The following is a 7,224-nucleotide window of genomic DNA, read 5'->3' on the forward strand; positions in this document are numbered from 1 at the left end:
ATGCATATTTCAAAGCGAGACTGTGCATTATGGATTTCTTCAGAAACACTGAAAGTCTAATCATGTCAATACTAGCCCTCAGTCAATGCACTTGTCAGCGGGAAAAAACAATTCTAGGTAGATATCACTCTGTCCCTGGGTTATACTGACTGGCATCTTCCTCAGGTTCTGTTCTGTCAGTCTGGAGCCTGTATCACCAAGCGTTAACACATTGGTCATCCAGGAGTGTATGAAAATAGTCATCCCATGGGTCTTTCCACACTCCTGCTAAGAGGAGTGCGTTTTGAACCTTCATTAAATTGCACGCCTCTATATAGATTTTGACCACAGTCAGATAGATAGAAACGTAAGCATGGCATTAAAGAGCTCCACTGCAGAGTTGGATACCAAAATATCTCAGCTAGAACCATAGCCCACTAAGTAAATGAAATTCCTGGGCGATATACCACTATCCCTGTATAATCCAGGTCAAATGGGGAATTCGCTCAAGGAATGTAGGGCTATATACAAAAGATCAGTGCACAATTGAACCTTATCCTTTAATCTCACACTAGTCGAAAAAATATAACGGTTGACCAGTAGCCTGGCTGGCACACTCACAATAGTGTACAAAGCGTAGACTATTTAATTAACTAACAACACCTGGTGTTTTTGCTAATGACGACCAGACTAACACCATGAGGAGCTCCACAAATTTACTCACACTGAAACAGACAACAATAGATAATTGTGCTTGCCACGTGCCACTGACCCTGGAATTTCTTAGGTGCAAAATGGTCTATTATACATGATCGCCATACAACCACGTCACTGTCATCTGAGGGACAAGAACAATGTATGGCCTGACGGCAGTTAAGTAATGAGTATAGATAAGCTTAAACAACCCAGTAACTATATTGGGGTTTATAATATAACTGAGATTAACATATTGAATCTTAGATAAATAATAATTGTTTCAAGGGTTATCAGATTGAACTCAGGACAAACAAGAGTTTCCTATTCTTTCCACAAGCGTTTCTTTTTCGAGTCTATATGACTTTGCCTTCGAGATTTCGTTTCAGTATAATATAATGCTAGCTAGAATGTCTAAGCTTTCGCAAAGAAAAAGCAAGTTACTCCACGGACAATACCTCAATTACCCAAGGGAAGGTTTGAAATGAGGAGCAAACCAGAGATAGTCAGTAACTTATAAGGTCTGGCGAAAAGGACATGCACTCATTTCCAATGGCTCTAAAGCCCTGGTTCCATCAGCTCGCCCCAAAAGACAAACTGAGGTTTACCTTGTCCAGAAGGTGGGGCAAGCTGTCCACACTAAGAGTTTCAGGAGCTCTTCCAGACTAATCTCTCCTTCCGAGGAGTGATTACCATCGTCCTACACAAGACCCTGTCCCAGGTCACCTCAGAATACATTAGAACAAGTACAGCCCCTAGCGAGAAATCGCTCCAGGTTAAGCAAAGGGTGATGGGGAGTACAGGTATTGGGGTCAAAAGTAATGTGCACAACCGTGTTTAACAAGTACCTAAGGGGTGTGAATTACGAACAGGGCCCATTGGGAGAGGGGTTCCCCTCCTTTGTCATTTGTGGGGGATTTGTTCTCATTACCTGACTGCCATTCAAGTGGATACCCTTCTGCAATTACACTAGAGAGAACTTAAAGCAGCATACCACTACCCAGATTACAGATTTTCATCTTACCATTTCTTAATAATAGAATATCAACTGAAATGTATTAAAATACTCTGGAATGTGCGATTGAAGAACCTTTTAGCAAGTAAGGAGCTCCTGGATGTTCTCAATGATAAACTAAGGAGGAGGAGAACCAAGCAATAACAGTTCCACTTACCATCATGGCCATTATCTATTACAAAATATTTTTGTCACCATAAAAAAAACCACTCGCTCAAAACTCACGGGAATAAAATATATGTAAGTTTTATACCCAGAGTCACTCTTCATACATGTTATGGATATGTTGTGACCGTTGCAAGATCACCTCAATCCTCACATCTTGGTTCAGTATATCTACTATACGACATTCTGTGATTTACATTTATGGAATAATGCTCCAGCTGTATTTACAATGTCACTGAAAAGTGAGAAGCTACACATTTGCATTGGCATGTGTAAGAGCGCAGCTTTGCACACCTTGACTTGCCAGGTGGATTTGCATAAATATTTAATATTATGGTCATGACTACTGACACCCCATTTGAGAAAGGAAATGCTCCATGAGATCAGGCTTGTTAACCACACCAAATGCGTGCCCCTACATGTAACACCTTTCTCGATTGCACCCATACTTGAGTTGGGGAATAAGTAAAGAAAAATAGATGAAAATGTTTCTTTTACTGCCTGGTTTTTCACTAAACTGGCGTTAACGTGCGCCCACCTGCATATATTTGTAGTTAATGGCAATTAAGCCAGCTGAAATGGGTCATGCGAGCACACTCTATCGAGAGCCTCCCGCGACCAAATGTGAGGTATTAACCCGAAACGCTGGCGTGGTCGATTGATATGAGTCAGTTTTCCTTGAAAAGATTTCGCACAATCTAGAGAAAGAAGGTCGTCCAAAAATGTGAGAATTCAGAAAGATAGCCTACAGCACGTTGACCCACCACGACCTAAGAAAATCATGGAGCTGAGTGGAGGTCAAACCCCCAAACACTACTCAGGTAAAAACGAGAGATAGGTGTAACTGAGTGGCTAAGAACACCAGCGTGCTTACTCTCTGACAGGCTTGCAGGACAAGCAAAACTATGGTAGGCACATTTTATATGAAGGGAGAGGGGAGGAAGCACAGGGGGGTCCAATCAGGGACGTACCACCACCTGTGACCACCTGCATCAGCATTGACCCGTTCACCGCCGATAGAACTCCACAGCTTGACCCGGAAGCGCTCTCACGACATAACACCTCCCCCCAACCGACCATTATATTATAAAGGAAGAAGTAAAAAGATTGGAAGGTCTGCATCCCTGGCAGATGGGGTTTTGAGAAGAAATTTGTAATGATCCAGCCGAATGACGTATATAATGGGAAGTCCCGAAAATGTCTCTGGCCTGCGCTGGAGCCGATCTGTGCAGGGCCTTTCTGGGGGATACAGACATCTAGGCAGCGCCAAGGCTAGCCCTCCCATCCACAGCTAGCGCCAGACCAAGGGGGATTGGTGCAGTTATGGACTCTCCACTTGGAATGGCGGGTTGGCGTTCTTGGCAAAGGGGCCTGGAGTGCACGGGGGGTAACATAAACACAGCTAACAGGAACTGCCTGCCTAGGAGGGTGGGGCGACCACAGATAATGCGGCACGGATATTGCGATGGGCCGAGCGACTGCTGCAACGACATAGCTAAGGTGCCATATCTGGAAATCCAGTCTGGGTCGATAGGAATCTTCCAACGTCCTGGCCCAGAAAGGGAGAAGAACCATAGAATTCTGGCCCGAAAACTCAATTCACCCTTCTAAGCGGTTGTGGCCTAGCCGGGAAGCAATTATCTTTCCCCTCCCTTTGCTTCCCAATAAACTGTTGTTAAACCATTGGGAGAGATGTGGGGTCTGGAGCCGTCTATGTTGTTTGCGGCTCCTGGAAATCGAACCACAGGGGGCTAGGTGCCGCTTGAATGCTGGAAGCTGTATTAGGCCTCTAAAGACAGTTTACGACTGTTTTCCTTTTTGAATCCGCCAGTCGTTATCATATTAGTCTTTCGCGATCCCCTTCCTCTGTTTTGCTTACCACTTTTCTTTACTTAAAAAATTTTAGTTATGAATAACGTTATATTTCACGGTTGTAATGATTATTTTGTGACTTAATAAATTCGGAAAAAGCCCGTGCCGGCCATATTAAATCAGTTTGCTAGGCAGCATCAGCTCTGACCACATAAATTACGCAAAACATTTGTTGCAAAAATTTTTAGTATAGGTATAATTGCGAACATATTTAATGTAATTTTCATTATGACATTTAATATGAGGACTGCTCTGCAGATCTATTGCTGAGAGCATGCATAGTTATACTTATGGGGTGGCATCTCCCTTCCCTTTTGAAATCGCCACTACTGACCTGCTCCTCTCTGCTACTCAGGACGGTCTCATCATTCTTGTCTTCCATCCCGCTCCATTCGAACCGTATCTAAATTAATCATACACATGCAACTCCTCACCACTCCATCTGTAAATTTTTATAACCAAAGTGAGCAGACTGTCTTACCTCGGGGTTGTTGGTTTGTTCTTGGGTTACATTTGTATGCTTAAAATCACCTATAATAAGATTTAATTGATGGGTATTATATAAATTTTTCCAACAGGTGGTGATTATTGGCCCAATTTTTTAAAATCCATGCAAATAATCCCAGGATATTTTTTTTAAATGCTTACCAGGGGCTCCTATTTCCAAATAAGTCCCAAACCACTCAACGTCTTTGGCCAGCTTCCTATAAAGACTAACCTAGATTCATTTGGGCATGAAGCCTTCCATGGTAAAAAAACAAACCCTTCTTCATGATACCTTTATTCTCAAAGTGGCCTTATTTTCCTACATGTCTGCTTTCCATTACCATCGATATGCCCCTCAGAATTAACAGATTTTGAGGCAACTGGCTGGTGCTACTCCACGTCCACCCCCCCACCTACTCACAGGTCTCCCAAAGGGAAGCCACCTACCCAGAGCCGAACCCACTCTGGACCTGTCTGGGGTCAGGAAGCTATCATGCATCAAGCAGTGTGCAGTTAGCCCAGGGCCACCATCTGAGGAGCAGGAAGATCATGGATTTCAGGCCCAACCTAAGTGAGAGGGAAGGCTACAAAAGTGGTCAATCTGCACTCAGAAGGACTCAACGAGAGGGGGCAGAGATGCCGGTTGGCCTTTTACTCTGATGAATTCTCACAGGGAAGAACGTCTAGAGCCCTCACGACAGTCAGGAAACAGAACAACATGTTCTAAATACAGACCTGTTATACAACAGAGCAACAAAGCTCTGAATCCAGCATTTCAATTGACACATGAGAATAAAAAGCCTTTCTCAAATGAAAATACATATTTGCGATTAAATTTCTAGGAAGAAATAACCTGAGGCAGCAATTTGAAAACAAGTCCATGATATTCGTATGGGGTTTCCCCCTCCAGTCTCAGTCCCTCGGCAGAATACCACACGAGTTCCACATGGTGTCATCTTGAGAACTACCCTCCAACATCGGGAGGATCTGGGTTTTAATCACCCGAGGTCACTTTGACAGTCCTCCGTCCCATCCTTGGTGCTAGACTCCAGTAGCTCAATCAGTGTTGAGAACGTAGCAGCACTTGAAAGGAGGCTTGGAATTTCCACAATCTGATCCGAATGTCACCTATGACCTGCTCTCCCGCCAGCCCAATCACTGGCATCCACGACAAAGCCCAGCTGAGTCCGCTCTGCCCGTCCTCCCACAGAAAAATCTGCAAATATATTACACATATGGCTTGTAGACTAATTCCCTACATATCGACATTCCGCTACTTTTTGAAGACACTAGTGAAGAGATCATACCTTCCAGACCTGTATCCCAATTGTCCTCTGCTGAAGGAGCTGTGAGCCAGGAAGCACACTATGGTCTAGCGCAATAAAAATGTGCACATGAGAAGTCAACTTCACATGAGTCTGCGAAGCATGAATCCATTCAGACACAACCAAGGCACACACACTGTTAATGAAGCATGTCCTGCACAATTCCCCTGGGGGCCACTGGTCCATCAGGGAACTGCCGCTTGCTCAGTTTGCACCACGGTTAACCCCCTCATAACACAACCAAATAGGGAAACAGCAGAGGCAAATCACCAGTGGAGATATGTAGTTGAATCCCAAACCACACCGCCTGTATCCTTTGTCTCAGTTTCCAAGCACTAGCTACAGGGCTCTCTTCACCTGGAATCTGAGCGACATTACTGTCATTTTCAAGCGTCGAGTTCCACGTGGATGCTCTCGATCTAGTACAATCCTTGGGTGGTGGGAACCAAATGGTAACAATGATGCTGTCACACTTTGATCTTGCTGAAATTAAGAATACAAATAGATCAATAAGAAATACACTTACTGAAACGCACTTCAGATTATTCATATGTCATCTTACTCCAGCAACCCCCTTTCTTCCTCTGTGCATTACCTATAATTCTCTCTAGGGTGGCTAAGCAACAATGCTTGTCTAGTGTAGCTGTCTAAGAAAGTTCCCATTGCTCACAAGGAATCCCTGTGAGCAAGAACTGTGCACTCGTAATAGTGCATTCCTTTCGAGAAAATTTGTGTTGCCCAGGTGAGCCGGGGAATCCTTCCTTTGTCGTAGAGCATGAAAGACGAGACCACAGAACAAGACCGCATAAACATAATCAGCATAATCACTAAGGGCGCAAAGTATTTCCATTTTCGTCTCGGAAATATGTGGTCAAATTCATACCTCAAGCGTTTTTCAACAATAGGATCCCATGTAAAAACATATATTATGGTGAGTTGGTGAAAAAACGATTTCACAAACAATGCTTAGCATATGGCTCATAAGCCCTAGTTCCGGGGGTTGGCTGGGGATCTGTCAAGTAGATAGTTGTGTACCCTGCCTTATTGCTACGTGTGGTGATCTTTCGGGCGTCTTTTCAATAGGAATAGTGGCAATTACGTAAATTTTAGCGTACCCATGTTGTGGTGGAAAAATTCCTCATTCTCCCTTTCAATGGCTGGACTGGGGATTCCCTGAGAGATGGGCACTTTATTGAGACGATGTATTGCATATTAATCAAAGTTACTAGCCTTATTCATCGGAGAGAGATCACCAACTTCATTCATCTCTACAAGAACCGGGAGAGATAATAACAGCTTCTAGAAAATGATGGCCAATCCGGTTACTTATCCCTAACAAAGGGTGGTTTGGAAGTGTGGTTGGCAATTACATAAAACAGGAAGAGAATGGCTTTAGTATTCGGCGCATAACGATATATTTATCTTTTAACCCAGGAGCATGGTGGATAGATTTTGACTAGATGACGCTGGCAGTTTCCTTGATTGTAGAGTTTTTCTGACTGCACCTGAATTAGAGATTTCTGGACATAGTGTCTGCAGGTAGCTTACCGGTTATCTCGGCACAAGGTTTGTATATTGCAATTCTGTCCTTCCTCGACATACATGGATTGGGTCCAGTTTGCCTAGTACCGTGGCAGCTGTCTTGTCAGTAGGCGCGATATGGATCACCGAGTAGCAACGAGGCCGAGG

The sequence above is a fragment of the Chelonoidis abingdonii genome, chromosome 1 (assembly GCF_003597395.2).
Source record: "Chelonoidis abingdonii isolate Lonesome George chromosome 1, CheloAbing_2.0, whole genome shotgun sequence".
Classification (NCBI taxonomy): Eukaryota; Metazoa; Chordata; order Testudines; family Testudinidae; genus Chelonoidis; species Chelonoidis abingdonii.